We start from the raw sequence: 17879 nt of genomic DNA on the forward strand, positions 1-17879 counted from the left end.
TGACATTTCAACAGCGTTGTCAGATCTACCGACGATCTACGATCTACGACCTAAAATCCCGCAAATAATACTTTGTTGACATTTCAACCAGAGATTATGTCAACTTTCTCGGTTTTTCTAAATCGAAACATTCGTAAAAACAACGATAACAAAGAAATGAGCAAATTACGATCAATTAAATGAAGTAATCAAAGCAATACTCCATAGATTCTTGTCAGTTTTGTTATTGGCTTGAGAAATACAACTTACCGCGGTCAGTGAAAGTAAGAACGTCAACCGTTTCATGACTTCACTACTGAAAAATGACACGCTGATTACAGTCATTTGGCGCGGTATTTGATAAATGTAACTTTAAAAAATCATATCTTTGTAAATAACGCACAAAAAAAAATATGTATTTATTTATTTTTGCTTAGTTAAATACTACGCTAATAGAAAAAAAAATAAGAAAACAGTGGAATTCCTCATTATGGTTTTTATGCCCCTGTGTCCAGAATGTGTAAAGTGAACACATACCATCTAATGACAGATCGTAAGCCATGTAAATGTCTATGCTTCCATGTCCCCTTCTCATAATTTCCATCTACGTGGGATTTTAATGGTTAATTTTAAGAAAATTCCACATTGAAACATTTTTAAACTTAAAACGGCGCTAGTAACAATTAAAAATGATTCATTTTTATGGCAATACAACATCCCAACCAATGAATGAAGCATCGAATTAAGAGGTAAGATTTACCGAGAGTTCTGATTCCTAATAACGTCACAACGTATGAATTATTGGTTTGAATTAGGCGCAAGGTACCAAAGATACCAAACAGAGAAAAGTGAGAAAACAATATTATGATACATTAACATATTACAACAGAGATGAAAAACATTTTAAATAAGGCAATATAGAAGTCTAGGCATGCACAGGGCTTATGACCTGTCATAGGCTGGTTTGAGTGGCCACTTTACACACTGTGTAACATTCACCATTCTGCCCATATTTGAACATCTATATTACTTAAATTCTTTCATCTGTTGATGTTTGTGAAGTTAAAGAGCTGAAACGTTTATTTATGCAGTGAGATTCATCTAATTGAATTATTTCACCTACATACTAGGCAACGCCGGAATTTTTTTTTTTCAATTTCTATACTTTTTCATGGAACAGGTGGATTTATCAACAATATTTTGAGTTTGTTTAAATTTTTGTAGACAAGGACTGGATTCAACTCCATGGGGAGCTGTTAACATTAACATATTACAACACAATGTTACACAGTGTGTAAAGTGGCCGTTCAAACCAGCCAATTACAGGTCATAAGCCCTGTAGATGCCTAGACTTCTATATTGCCTTCTTTAAAATGTTCTTTATTTCTGTTGTAATATGTTAATGTTAACAGCTCCCCAGGGAGTTCAATCCAGTCCATGTCTACAAAAATTTGGATGAATTCAAAATGTTGTTGAATATTATGATACTTAAAGCTAAATGTTTCTTTATATTGAATTTTAAAAATAAATTATAGGCAATGACGTCTACATTCCTTAACGGGCTTTTATCATGATCAGATGTGATGCAGCGCACAGATATTAATTAATTTTACAGAAACATTAACAAGTCATCAATTATTAAATTACATAATAAATATTAGGTTTAAAAACAGACCAGCGATGTTTCTAAACAAAAATTCATAGATGTTTGATTATATCCAAATGGTTGCAGACTGGCTGCATTTCCTCCCTAGGAAGTTGTTCATATTTAAATTTATTTCAACAGAGAGCGAAAGTTTTTGAGTGTCACCTGACCTGTCATTAGCTGGCTTAAGTGGCCACTCAGCTTTCAGCTCTTTCATTTCGTTTCAGCTCTTTTACTTCACAAAAGTCATCAGATGGAAGATTTGAGGAAATGTTGATGTTCAAACATGGGCAGAATGGTGAATGTTACACAGTGTGTAAAGTGGCCACTTAAACCAGCCAATGACAGGTCATAAGCCCTGTAAATTCCTAGACTTCCATATCCCCTTCTCAAAAAATTTCCCTCTCTGTTGAAATAAATTTAAAAATTCATAGAATTAAGAATAGTCCAGAAGGAGCGTAGAATCATATTTGAATACATCGGCCTGTGTCCAATAATCCCCCCGCTATGGCTTCTTTCGCCGCGCGCATTCGTGATGTCGCCGCGTAATGTTGCTTGATGGGAAGAAAAAAAATACATAACACAAATGTAAGGTGAAAAAAAAGCAATCTGTTAATTTCTCTAAAATTGTATTGTGCACGCGGAAACATTGATTGACACAACAGAGTAAATAAGTAAAGGGCCATTTAATAAGAGTAATTGAATTTATGAATTTGGAACTTAAAATGCAAAACAAATTATATTTGACATAAAACGGATATTTTTATATCATGCTAAATAATATTTGATGTTTCAAAGATAATGTCGTTCAAATGTTCCCTACGGCGTTGTTAAATCCGAGGTCTATTTTTCATTAGTTCTTTTATTAAATGAGCAAAGTCGGGTAAAAAAAATTCTACCCTGGCAACACTAACGAAATTTCCATTTTGTTTCTTCGACAATCCTACATGGCAAAATAATTTAATTTTTAAGTAATTCATTTGCTACTTAAACATTCAAAGTAGGGTAAACAAATTTACTACCCTAGCAACACTAACGAAATGTTCATTTTGTTTTCTTCGACAATCTTGACAGATGGAAAAATAATTCAATTTTTAAGTATTGTATTCGCTACTTACACATTCATTTGCTAATTACACATGAAATGTGATCCCATCTTGTTTCTTTAAGATCCTAGCAGTATTTCTACACTTTAAAAGGACACAACACGGCATAGTTGAATTCAAATCAGGAGTTGTGTATTGAGCGACGTCTACAAAGAAACTAATGGGGCAAAACGTAAACCTACTCATTTATGAGTAGTTGAATCGCCTTCTGTTTGATGTGCGTATGCGGCTTCTGGACTATTCTTAATTCCATGCAAAAATCATAAGTCGTGAGTGGTAAAAACATATTTGATTGCGCTGCAACTGTAAAAAACGAAATAGATGTATCGTTTATAATCTATTGGATAAGTTGATAATTATATTTTCAAGTGCATTTTTCAAAACCTTTTCAGCCGTTAGCTAGTGCTAGTCGTAATAACGACGGCAACAAGTTACGATGAAATAAATATGAACTATCATTTCTCTATAATGCGGACCAACTACTGCTTTACAAAATTATGACAGGAATAGTTGACTGTACAGAACTACTTAGTTTAATAACAATACATGTGCCAGCCAGGATTTGTAGACGGTACCACATGTTTCATGTACCAATAAGTAAAACATCGTATGTTAAAAATGCTTTTTTCGTAGGACTTTTTCAGTGTACAATACAAAATTTAAAAACATAGATTACACAAACATCACTCTGTCAGATTTAAAATTTACACTAAAAATGCATTATGTAACTTAGTAGGCATTATAGGAATAAATATGCACATCTCCCTTCCCCTCCTTATCCTCTCTTCAAACATTCTTGTCCTAATCCCGCCCAATTTATAGTAACTTAATGTTCTTAAAACAAATTCTTTGATTATTGAAAAATATTTACGAGTACATTAAAATGTCATTTTTAAATGTATAAATTAGATTTATTTATTTGATATGTATTTATTTAATATGTAATATATTTTCTTTACTTACTTTGTATACTATGTGGAAATCTGTTATTAGTTTTGAGTTTATACACTATTTTGTTTACTATAAATATGTATGTAGAACTGATGATTTCCCAAATAAAATAAATAAATAAACCATGGACAAATATATAAATGTATTTTATATATATTTTTTGTCTGTGTATCGTGATTTCCAATCTCTGTTTTTTTTAAAGACAACACAATATTTGCTTTATTTAAAAAGCTGTATTGCTAGAAATTCCAAAAAAATCAAGAAAACCTAACAAGCCGTCTAAATAATCAGATTTAAAAAAATATTTTTTTGTACTTAGTGCTTTATTTATATCGATTTTTGTATTATGACGTATGTTAGACGTCACCTTCTACGAAAGTTGGTCATTTATTAGAGTATTTTTCCATAATATTGTTGGGTCATGAATAGGCGACTTTACGCAGAATCATCGTCATCATTTCCCGATCCACACCTCGTGGTGCATAGGGAACCGCATCGTAACATCAAATGCAGAGTATTTTAATAATCTGTTACATTAAGGTTAGGAAAATATCTATCCTACGTCTCAGATGCGTTCAGGGCCCTGATTATAATGGTTAAAAACAAAGTTATTCTACATTTATTTTATTATTATGAATAACAAAAGTAGTGCTTCAAATATTTTTAAAAAAAAATATTTAAAAAAAAATATATATTTTTTATTATGATTTTTTTTTACCCGACTTTGCTCATTTAATAAAATAACTAATGAAAATTAGACCTCGGATTAAACAACGCCGTGGGGAACATTTGAACGACATTATCTTTGAAACATCAAATATTATTTAGCATGATATAAAAATATCCGTTTTGTGTCAAATAAAATTTGTTTTATTTTTAAAGTTCAAAGATAAATTACTTTTATTAAATGACCTTATAGTTATCTACTCTGTTGTGTCAATCAATGTTTCCGTGTGTACAATGAAATTGTAGAAAAAATCATAAATTGCTTTTTTTTTAAATATAATTATCGTACATTCGTGATATGATAATATTATTCGCGATCTGGCAACATTACGCGGTGACTTCACACATGCGCGCGGCGAAAGTGGGGCAAATTGGGGGGTTCTTTGGACCCAGTCCGATGTATTCAGATATGACTGTACGCTCCTTCTGGACTATTCTTACTTCTACGGGAGGACCTTTGTCGGCTATTGTCATTTATCATCATGACCATATTGCAAACACAAATGGCAGCGAGTGGTGCTTTTAAAACAAATATTTTACCGGTCAAAAAAATCCAAAAATTATTATGAAAGTTTTTGACAAAACCGTCTACTTTTCCCACTGTTCAATTATATATTTAAAAAAAATGGTTTAAGATTTAAAAATGTTATATAAAAAAAATTGTTTGCTTCAAATACATAAATACAAAATAATTAGTAGTATTTCTACGTCACAAAACGTAAGTACGCGACCTAGAACAGGTGGTAATATCTTAATTCCGAAATTAAAAACAATTACAGCACATAATTTTACTTACAGAGGAATATTTTTCTTTAATGAAATGAACAAAGATAATAAAAAGTACAGTCAGGAATACAATATATTTAAGAAAGAAGTGAAAAGTTACATTTATAATTATTCTTTATGTAGCACTGATTAATAACACCGTTTATATATTTTGTGTAATTTATATATATTATCCTAAAATATTAATAATTAAAATAAAATAATCAAGCTATTGTACGACGTCACTCACCATTATGTACACAAGATTTTTTTATTATTTTACGTAATGGGAAACGTTAAGGTAAAAATATGTATTGTCGGCCTCGTAGTGTAATGGTCAGCGCGTTTGCCCACCATTCGAGAGGTCTCGGGCTCAATTTCCGGCATAGTTGACATAAAATATTTATTTAAAGGGAGTTTTTACACTAGAATATTTCATAGTCCCTGGACTGGTACCTGAAGCGTAAGGCTGATCATCTTACCTTAACGTAACAAAAAATGATCAAGATACGCTGCGATTTGTGTACCAATGCAGTGCCCTATGCACCATTAGGTGCGGAAAAAGGAATGATGATGATGATGATGGAAACATGTGTATTTAATTCTTTTAAAAAGATGTATTTAGTAGTTATATTTGTTATCTAAATAAAAAAATATGAAAAAATATAAAATATATATTATCCTAAATATATTAATAATTAAAATAAAATTTACTATAGTAAGCCGTCACACCCCTTATGTACACAATAATTGTTTATTTCTTTTACGTGATGGGAAACTTTAATGTAACGATATGTATTTAATCAATGTAAAAACTTGTATTTAGTAGTAATATTGTATTTTTCTTTGTTATCTAAAAAATAAATTAAAAATTAAAAAATGCAAATGGTGAATGTTACACAGTGTGTAAAGTGACCACTTACACGAGCCACAAAAGCCCTGTAAATGCCTAGACTTCCATATTACCTTCTCAAAAATGTTTTTTCTCATGTTACAACAAATTCAGACTCTGCCATTCGTATATTAATCCAATGCCTTTTGCACCATTGGGCGCGGAAAGAGGAATGACGATGGGGATGAAAAAATCGTTAGAATGTAGACTTTTTTATAGCATTTAGATTATTTTCTGGACACAGCACACCAAGGTCAAAGTAATAGAAAAGAAAAATGGCTTCATTAATTTGCTTCGAATATCAACCCCTGTCTTACACACGAGTAAGGGGGTTGCGTAAGTTTAACTTTACTCTTATATTTATCACAGCAGCATCACTTTATATAATTTAGTTGTCAAGTGCTCGTATTCCTAGTCAGTTTTATTACAAAAAATCAAGGGATTATTTTTCTTTCCGTTTAAGGAATTGTTTAAAGGAAATTAATTAATAAATCTAAAATTAAAAAAAAAAAACAGATAAATCTACTCACCCTGTTAAAGAACCATACTTATTTTAGGATCAAAATCTTTGATATCAATGAGAAAGTTATGTGTTTTAATTACATTTTTTTTATTTCATTGATAAACCTTTACGGTTGACGTACATTTAACAAAATATTTTTACTTTTGAAATGCACATTCTAATGTTAATGATAATATTTTTAACATTTTTTGTAAAGGTTGTCTGAGTCTTTTGTTTAGTTTTGTCTGGTAGTTTATTGTATAATTTCACTCCATGGTTTATTCGTCTCGACTGACCTTGTCTCGTTTTTGAAGGTTGTAGATAATATTTTTCCGATATCCTCGTATTGTGTCCATGTTTACAAGAATTTTTTACAAGTTTAGTTTTTCGTTAACAATTACATCAGTGGCTAATTTATGAATAAATTTTAAGGATTCTAGTTTAAAGAGTTCAGTTACATTTAATTGCTTAGTTTGTTTAATAAGTTCTTTAGTTGCTGTTAGATAGGGTAGGTCATATACTAACTTTGATATTTTATTTTGCTGTCTTTGTAGTCTGTTAATGTCATTTTGATTTCATGTTCCCCATAGTAGCTGCATATAACATATTTAAGTCAGTAGACCATCTAACTAATTCAACATTTTTTTAATGATTAATTTGCCTATCGTATTATCAGCACCATGATTTTTTAAAGTTTTGATATTTTAAAATTACTCCGCCGCCGACCGCCTGTGACGCCACAAGTTCTCTTCGGTGAGTTTTCCTGATTGTTGAGTTGAGTTGGGTTGGCTTCCCGCAAACCGGAAATATATCACAACACTCTATCATTGGTTGATTCTTATGAAGTAGTGACGTCGTTCAAAGCAGCTCATTTATATTTAAATCATTTTTATAATTTTTTCATACATTTTCAAGAAACCTCGCAGTATAATTAAATGCTTTCATTTTTACCACGCGTAATAAAACATTTTTTAATCCAATTTCCCGTAACACTGAACTTCCTCGTTCTGTCTATATAAATTATGAATTGCCCTGTTTAAATAAGTTCATTATATTTTATAAAATATCGTCGGCCTAACTTTTAAACTACTAAATCCCGGGAGTATTTTTTTCAGGGGAGAGTAAAAACAGTTTTTACTTCAGTAGCGAATTAAAGCGAAGTTTTTAAAAAAAAAAATAGTAAATACTACACAAATATACAAGTTCAACACACGTACATATTATTTCAGGTCCTAACAGAAGAGAAGGAGATTGCCTGTGGCTCAATCACAAATAACTATCGACGTGCTTAAAAACATGCTAAGCATTTGAACGATCTCAATGAACAATAATGAACTTTCAACAATGTTTTGAGTATGTTAAAATGCTTGCAGACTGGCTGGATTTTCTCCCTAGAAAGTTGTTCATATAGACTCTCATATTCCCTTCTCAAAAATGTTTTCCCTCTCTGTTGCAACAAATCTAAATATGAAAAACTCCCTAAGGAGAAAATCCAGCAAGTCTGTAAGCATTTGGACATACTAAAAACATTGTTGAATTTATTAGAATCGGGTCGTGGTCCTGTGGCTAGTGTTGCGGACTCACGGGCCAGAGGCCCGAGGTTCAAACCCCACTCTACCCCAACTTGATTTCCATTTTCTAATAGTGAGTTATTTACAACTCGTTGAAAATGGCTAACAAAATTGAAATATTTGGGTAAATTATAAGAACGCTAATATTTCTTTCCGATAAATGTTTTCCATCTTTATTGTAATATGTTAATCTTCTAATGACGTCCCTCACCTGTTGATGCATTGCCCTTTTTTCAGCTTTCAGAGATAACAGCTGGAGGCGCAATTCAGAAGCCTAGGTGAAGAACTTAGCGATATCCCATCGGTTTCAATTTTTTATTTTTTTATTTTTGGTTTTCTTACAATAAACATAATAATAAAACAGAGTATTAAAAAAATAAAGCATAATTACATATCAACGAAATACATATTATTAGAAAAATAGTAAACCAAAAAATCTCACAAAGGCATGGCCTGTTCGTGGGTATACAAGAAAATGTTAATGAATTTTTGCTCCTATAATAAACAATGGACTATTATAATATTTTTGTAAAACATAAGAAAGAAAAAATGAAATATTCCGTAAAAGATAATATGGTAATTTCATTCCAAGTATCATTTGACATCCACCGCAGGCGCACACTCTCCTTAGCTCCTAGCTCCTAGAACAGACTTCGCGGACAACATAATTGGGGTCTTGAGATTTTGTCACTGATTCAAACTCAGACTTCTGAGAGTCAACCAATCTGGTTTTATTTTCAGTAAGTCGTGTGCGGATCATATCCATAACATAAGATGCATTCTCCAACAGAGCAATGAAATGAACTCACTCCTTGCGTGTTTCTTCATTGACTACGAGAAAGCATTTGTTAGTCCGCATCGACCATCTCCTTGGAAAATTCTTGTTGCGTATGGTATTCCTCCCAAGATTATTGCTGTTATAAAAGCGCTCCACATAGATAGCAATTGTCGTGTAAAAATCGGTAGCTCTTTGACTGATTGATTCGGGGTCTCCACTGGAGTGAGGCAAGGCTGCGTCCTTGCACCATGCTTATTCATCATTCTGATGGATTTTATCTTATTGAAATCAATACCACCTGATTGAAGTATAGAAGTGAACTCCCCCCTAGGGTTGTCCGACTTGGAGTATACAGATGATGCAGTTCTTTTGAAAAAAGTCTGTCGATGATTTTCAGGAAATTGTTGACACACTGCAAGAAAACTCAACTCGTCTGGGTCTTAATATCAACACAAAAAAGACTCAGATTATGTGCAACAAATCCTGTTCTGACCCTAATCAGCCTCTCTATAATAATAGACAGAGGATTGAGAAAGTTGACAGCAAAAAATACTTGGGAGTTCACATAACTGGGGATGGCAGCATGCACAAAGAGCTCGCAACCCGCCTAGAAATTGCTGGAGCAACTTTTAACATGATGCGTGTTGTCTGGAACTCTAGGCTGTACTCGGTCAAAACGAAATGCCGATTGTTCAATTCTTGTATAATGCAAGTACTCCTATATGGGTGCGAATCTTGGCACCTTACCAAAGCTCAAAACACGAAACTTCTGAGTTTTGAGAGTAAGTACTTGAGAAGAATATTAGGTATATGGTGGTTCGATTTTATAACTAACATTGAAGTCCGAGAACGGACGCAGCCGTCTCCTATAACGAGCGTCTTGAAGATGCGCCAGTAAACCTGGCTTGGACACGTGCTGCGCATACCTCAGGAGAACCTAAACCCAAGTTGCCTCTTCTTTAAACCCGCGGGCTCACGCCGTCCTGGAAGGCCGTCGATGACGATCTTTCGACTCTATTCGGCGGAATTAAGGGGCGCTGGATTGACGTGGGAAGAGGTGAAAATGCTGGCTGGCAATAGGGTCTCCTAGAGGCAAATGATGATTTCTTTATTTATTATTTATTTATTTATTAGTTTATACATACATTTTTACAAAAATGGCACAAAAAACACTCTGACAAATTCTACTTGTACTAGGAGTAGGCTCAGTATATGAATGGTCGGCAAGCCAGAAATATTAGTATGCCTAATGTTGCAATCGGTTCCTATATGGGCAAATGCCTGTTTTAAGAAACCGATTTGTTGCGGCAAATATGGTTTTAGAATATGTTTCCCATAAATAAAAATAATATTGAAGAAATAGAAAAACAGTTATGTTTACTAACATATTACAATAGAGATGAAGAACATTTAAGAGAAGGTAATATAGAAGTCTTGGCACATTCAGGGCTTATGATCTATTATTGGCTAGTTTAAGTGGACACTTTACACACTGTGTAACATTCACCATTCTGCCCATATTTGAACATCTATATTCTTTTAATTCTTTCATCTGTTGATGTTTGCGAAGTTAGAGAGCTGAAACCTTTATTTATGCGGGTGAGATTCATCTAATTTAATTATTTCACCTGCATACTAGGCAACGCCAGAATTTTTTATTTTTTCAATTTCTAAACTTCTTCATGGACCAGGTGGATTTATCAACAATAAGCCATATTCATAAGCCCTGTAGATGCCTTGACTTCTATATTACCTTCTTTAAAATGTTCTTCATCTCTGTTGTAATATGTTAATGTTAACAGCTCTCCAGGGAGTTGAATCCAGTCCTTGTTTACAAAAATTTGGACAAACTCAAAATATTGTTTATAGTGTTTTTGTTTGCGAGCTTGGTGTGTTTTTATTATGATACACTTAATTTCACTGGCGGCGGGAACCGAAGGGCGAAGCACTGGCACTGGTTCACTGCAGCGAAAAGCCGATTGTATAGTAGTCCTGAAAAGGACTTTTAATTCCAAGAGAGCGCCGCGGTCGAGATCCGTAAGGTGAGAAGTCCAGAAGTCGAATTCAAGGGCAGGCGAAGGTCTTGTAGGGTAGTCGGAATCGGCGGACAGCAGAGCGAGAGATGAAGGGCTGCTGAGTCTATACGACATCCGTAACAATGTATTTGAAATTATGATAAGGCATATTTCAAAATTATCAATTAAATTATCGACAGGCGCCGTGGCGCAGTTGGTCAGACGGCCAACTGTGAAACTGGCGTCGCGGGTTCGATTCCCGCCAGTTACAAGAAAAAAATCCAAGAAAGAATTTTTCTCAATTGGTCTGGGTGTTGTAGTGTATTTTTCATTACCTCCTTCCATATCCCACCTGCTGACAAGCCTCAAATTAGAGGCTTAGCGGGTTATTCCTTTAAAAAAATATAAAACATCTCCTTCGGCATGGGAAATTATTGTAAAAAAACCAATAAATAAATTAAGAACCTTAAATAGAACATAAATTATACATAGTTACAAATACACTACAGAAAACAGAAAAGAAGGTTAGAATTATGATTTTTAGAAAAAAATAGCTTTAAGGAAATAAAAATATTAGAACATAAATTATTCAAAGTTGTAAACATAATCCAATACACATTTTTTTCTTTATATATAATATTACTTTTTTATTATTTTTTCAAAACATTTTTGAAATTATTTTTTTACAGGACTCACCAAAGCCAATTAATATGGCCTGTCGGCAAAAATCCTTTTCACGAAAACATATGATAACACTACATAGTTGTATGATAATAATTACTACTAACTTAAATATAAGAAGCGAAAAAAGTACATATATAATATGTTTTCAAATAATATTTGGAAAAATGTAAAAAAAATAATAATTATAATTACACGATATCGCAATTATAAGATTAAAAACAAATACAAAACCGGAACATCAAAATTTAAAACAGATGGGAGTACATAATTAATAGGCACAAAGCTATTAAAAAAAAAATATTTCGTTACATATCTAGGTCTATTTTATAATAACAGAAGCATTACATTAATTACACGTCATACCAATATTTTAACAGAGGTGGATAAGAAATATGAAATTCTACGCATTATTTAGTTTTTGTCTATTTAAAGTTTTTTTCAAATTAGTAAGTCTTAAAATAGTACAAATATAATATGTGAATGTCCTAATATTTTCCATATATATTCCTTTCTATAATTCTTCAGCTTTAATTAGTTGACTTTTGTGAATGGATATTCAAGTGGATAGATCAGCACAAATAAACCTAAAAAGAACCCGTTTCGAAAGAGTTAACACAAAACTGACGGACGCCGACGCCGACGCTGCCTCACACATCCGGCGAGGCGCCTTGACGCTTCACACTATATACTGGCGTCGCTACGCCTTCGGAAACACTTGTTGCTCGATCGTCGCCCCGCGAATACGCGCGTCCTGAAAACATCCACTCGGATCTGAAAACATTAAGTGCCAGCGTGAAAGATACAATATATGCACGTATTTTCTAGTTCGATTGTGATGCACTATTGTTTATTAATTGCGTCTCGCTGATAACATTCTACACAAGTATGAAATCGTGAAATCGATGTTGTAGACGAAATCGAATTATAGTTGAGTTTATAATGTAGTTTTAATTTAATGGTGTTTTAATGTGACAGAGAAAGGAGATAATCGTGAGTAACTACACTTGTTTGATTAGTTTTTAATAGACTGTCGTTATATTTATGAGACAATATAACTTTGTAAAAAGAAAAACAAGTTTTCTTAAATGTATTTGAAGCAATTGCATGTTAAATGAAAAACAAAAATTATATTTATTCTAACCCAAAAAAAAAGTTAAATAAATTATTTTGCAGTATATTAAAATGAAAAAACGTTTTTTTATGTACCGCCATATTTTTTATATTTTTAAATTTTATTTAGTTCTTAAGTTAGATTATATTACTTAGTATATAAACTAATATTTACACTTAATCAACTAACACATCTATTTACATCATCTTACAGAAAACATTACGTTTATTTTAAAATTCATTTAAACCGCTTTCCTTCTTCATACATTCAGGCATCTCTTCATACATTTTCAAACCTGTAAACATAATACAATTTAGCGATTCTGTTTTTTTTTAATTAGCCGCCTTATTTTATCCTTATTTTTTAAGTATTTGGGCATTCAATTGTTTAAAAATTTAAATATAAAAACGAGCATGTTATTTATCAGTCTCTCTTTTATTGCTATCCAATTAAGTTCTTCTCGTTTATTTTATATTTCATTAAATCTACCTTGTTCCCTCCGTGTTTCCGTCACTGGCCAACTAGTGTAAAATGAGATATTAAATGTCTTAAAAGCGCTCATTTTTCGGAGTTTGAAGAACATATTCTTACAAATAATCACTCATTTAACTTTCAAGGTGGTATTGAAATTTTACAAATAAACAAAAAAGGAATTACACCAATAACTTAGAAATATTAGAAACTTGCTCACGTGCTATTAGGGAGAAATTATTTAGGTATTTAATTAGTCTTGTCGTTTATCAATAAGAATTTCCCCGGTGGAATTATTATATATTTTTTTATACTAATGACTTATCACTGTACAATTTCAAAGGAAAAAATGCTATGTATGCCGACGACATTGGACTATTCTATAAAAATCAAACAGACGTATTAACAAACAATGACATAAACGAAGACCTAACTATGTTGACTAAATGAACAGACACAAACTTGCTTACAAGCAAAAAAAATCCAATATTATCCATTTTGGATCTAGAAAAAAATTACATAAAATAAATTCATACATAAATGATTAACGACTAACTGAAATTGAACATGTTAAATACTTAAAACTAATAATAGACAAACAATATTGACATGGACATTTCAGATCAACAATTTAATTAGCAAAGTGGCGACATTATTCAGTATTTTTATAAAATCAAATACTTTGTTCCGTAAATGGAAAAAATTCTAATAAATAAAGCCAATGTAAAAACTAAAATTTGTTTTATGCAACTACTATGGGGAACAGGAAATCATAATTACATAAACAGACTAGAAAAACAGCAAAATAAAATATTAAAGTTAGTATATGACCTCCCTTATCTAACAGCAACTGAAGGACTCTTTAAATAAACTAAACAATTCAATGTAAGTGATTTTTTTCAGCTATCATCCTTAAACTTATCCACAAATTAGCCACTCATGCACTTGTAGACGAAGAACGATTCTTTAAATGTAGTTGACGTGGACACTTCGAGAATATCAGAAAAATATCATAAACAACCTTCTAAAACGAAAAAAGGACAGTCGAGACTCGAGACTCGAGACTCGAGACTAATAAACCAGGGACTGAAATTATACAATACACCACTAGACAAAACTAAACAAAAGACTCGGACAAACTTTTCAAAAGATGTAAAAAATGTTATTATCAACAACAGAGTACGAATAAAAAAATAAATATAATTTTTGTGAAAGGAATATATCTAATAATCCGTAAGGGTTGGTAAATGAATTTTCAAATAAAATAAAAATATTTTTTTTAAATAAAGTAGTTTGGTATTCCAACTATCACAATGAGAGAAATACGATGATCCGTTTATCTATGGTGAAAAATCATCGTTATCAAACCAAACGTACCTTGGATGAAGCAGTACACTATAAAAAAATATATAATTAATTTCAAATTGTTTATTTTTGACATCCCACCTAACCGCCTACTCATTTTCAAATAATGTGGCCATTATACGTGTTTCCATTGTAAATTTATTTAATTCGATATTAAAATTAAGTATCCTATTTTACTTCTCACCTCTTCGGCTATCCCTGTGCGAGAAATTGTGTCAATCGGCCGCTCCGTTGAAACTTGAAAGAAGCACAAACAAACACCCTTAATATTAGCATGGAATAAAAAGGCTGCAAATAACAATTTAAATGTTATTAACAATCAAATTAATTAAAGCAACAGTCCCATATTGAATATGTTCCCTCTCCCTAAATCCACTATATACCCCGAGTTTCTATCCCCTATCTTGCTCTCTTCTCCCTTAGCCACACCTACTCCACCCTCACTGTGTAAATTTAATGCGTTAAACATAATTAAACTAAATAAATTGTAATTAATCATGAAGAGTGTTTTGCTGAAACTAGTTGGTTATTTAATTACAAAAAATATAGAAGTACATATAAAAAAAACAAAGTTATTCAGTGTTATATTAAATAATGATGATCCAGAGAGTTTTTTTTTTTTTTCTAATATATTTACACAAAAGTCTTAAAATTAATTTCCCGCTGTCCTCGTCAGCAGGTTCTTATATGTTGCATCGATTTTTCATACTTAACCTACATTAATTATAATTTTATTTTAAAAACATTGCATATTTGCAAAGATATGTTGGAGGTTGGGCTTATCCAGAGACCAATGTACGAATACTGAGTTAGAAACTAGCTGAAATATATCTTCTCTTCAAGACCGTCGAAATAAATCCAACCTTTTCGTCCTATTTAAAATTCTCAATTCACTCTTTGATGCGCCTGAACTACTGAGTTCAATAAAATTAAATATCCCAACTAGAAACCTCAGACAAAACTTACTCTTTCATGCCGGTAACCATAGAACTAACTTTGGTTTTCATTCACCTATGCCCGAATTCTTAGGTTTGCCAACAAACATACCAGTCTTGATTTCTTTGATAGCAAGTTGTCTTCTTTCAAACGATCACTGAATCAAATTCAATTATAAACACCTCTCTCCCGCTTCCACTCCCACCGAGTCTACTATATGTATACCATTGTGTCTTTCTACTTTCCTTTATAATCATTTTCTATGCATAAATATGTTCTTAACAATACCCAGGGCGTATGTATAAATAAATAAATATTATACCTTACATTAATAAAGATTAAAAACAAAAAACTTTTTTTTCCATTAGCCATAATTTGAGCATACGCAAGGCTTCAAACATTGAAAAAAATATATAAAAATTATTTTGATTTAAAAATGTATAAATTTTTGAAAAAACAATATAATGTATCCGTAGTCTTGGTAATCAAAATCGTCATCATTAAACTCTCATCCACATCCAATGGTGCATAAAGCTTTGCATCGGTAAAGTATCAGCGTATTTCGAGGTTATTTTTTGCCTCGCTTATTATGTACAAGGCTTATATTTACCACGATGGGTATATCATTTCTAACTGCTCCAACTATAGTGTGAGGATCAGGCGGGATAGTCGGCTGTGGCCTTGTTAAGGAACGTCTTCGCATTTGCTTACTGAAGAGGAAACCACAGAAAACTCATTCAGGAGAAGCCGAACTATTTATTATGTATTTATTTGACGGACTTATGCAGTCCATTTTAACGCTGGTAAATACATTTTCTTATAATAAATACAGGCACTTATAAAATAAAATACAACTAAATAAAATTGAAGCTAGGAAAATAAAAACTACTACCTCAAGACAAGATCCGGTCCATCTTGGTGATTTTTTAAATCCATAAAGACTTACACCAATAAAGTCCAGATCTTGTCTCGAGTTTACAATACGCCACAATATTGACGGGCAGACCTTCCGTTTCACTTTGACAGTGTTCAGCATTTTGTGTCATATTATGGTATATCACCTTATCTTAGATCAGTTTGACGCTTCAGGGCCCCGACTACAGTGGGAAGTTAACATTTATCTCAATTATCTACAAAGTAAAATTATGTTTTCTGTACGAAAAGCAGAATATGTATCCATTGTTTTCTTTTAAATTTGTTCAATTATAGGTTACCGATGAAGATGCTTTAAATGTTCATGCAAATATCCTCATTTTCATATAACAAACTAAATAAAACAGCTTTGTTTTTAACCACTATTTTTTTTTCTACCGACCGATTTCAAAGCAAACAAGCTTCTTCGTCAAGGTTTACGTAACTAAGTAACTAACCTTTCTCTCTCACAAAGAGAGAGTAGAGAAAAGGGGGAAAGATTAAGAAAGAGACTTCTTCTTTTCTATCCTCTCTGAAAGAAGAGAAAAATAAGAAGAAGAAGAAACCACCCCTTTTCTTTTCTTTTATATCCTATTTGAAAGAAGAAAGAGGAAAAAAAGTGGAAAAGAAAGGATATGAAAGGAACTGAAAGAAAATTAGTTAGTTACGCAAACCTTGACGAAGAAGCTTGTTTGCTTTGAAACCGGTCTGTGGAAAAAAAATAGTAGTTAAAAACAAAGTTGTTTTATTTATTTTATTATAATGAATAACCACAAAGTTAGTGCTTCAAATATAAAATGTATACTAATTTTCGTAGAAAAATATCGATTTTTCTTTACAGACAGTCAAAGATAACTCTGTCAACTTTCCATTGTAATCGGGGCCCAGGTATCAGTCGACGGACAGTGAAAGCTCTCCCTCCTCATACTCGAAAATCATTTTAAAGAACGAGGGTCTTCCTATCGGTTTCGATTATACTAAAAAAAAAAAAAAATTTTTATACAATATATAGTATATATATAAATATATATAGTTGGATAATTTATATAGCGCCATTTTCGTGAAAATCACCTCAAGGGTGCTGTACAATTAATAAATATCCCAGTACGTCTTGCAGCTACAGAGCGCATGGACGGTTGGGATTCTAGTTCCTCGTTTTCAATAAAGATCGATCAAAAATTATAACAGATAGAAGCTAAATTACAGGACGTCTTGCAGCTACAGAGCGCATAGACAGTTAGAAATTTAGCCCCCATTTACACATTTAAAAAATTGACAAATAAGTTTATTGTATTAATGATATTTGAAAAAATAATAACATGAGTAATAAAAAGGAGTAAGATTACAACACGTCTTGCAGCTACTTAGCGTATAGACGATTGGAATTCTAGACCCCATTTACAAAATTGATGTATTTTAAAGTTGATATATGAAAGCTAGAAAACCAATCATCGTGCAGCTACAAAGCGC

At 32.1% G+C, this 17879-nt stretch overlaps 1 protein-coding gene across 1 annotated transcript in view; it reads left to right on the forward strand.

Moving 5' to 3' along the window:
* Nucleotides 1-12349: 12349 nt before the first annotated feature.
* NKCC (sodium potassium chloride cotransporter) overlaps nucleotides 12350-17879 on the forward strand; it is a 96470-nt gene continuing 90940 nt past the window's right edge. The window contains exon 1 of the mRNA XM_088225088.1: nucleotides 12350-12604. The gene's annotated coding sequence lies outside the window, so the exon portion shown is untranslated. The remainder of the gene's footprint in view (nucleotides 12605-17879) is intronic.

The sequence above is a fragment of the Micrasema longulum genome, unplaced genomic scaffold, assembly GCF_059751315.1.
Source record: "Micrasema longulum isolate JH-2025_06_02 unplaced genomic scaffold, ASM5975131v1 h1tg000330l, whole genome shotgun sequence".
Lineage (NCBI taxonomy): Eukaryota > Metazoa > Arthropoda > Insecta > Trichoptera > Brachycentridae > Micrasema > Micrasema longulum.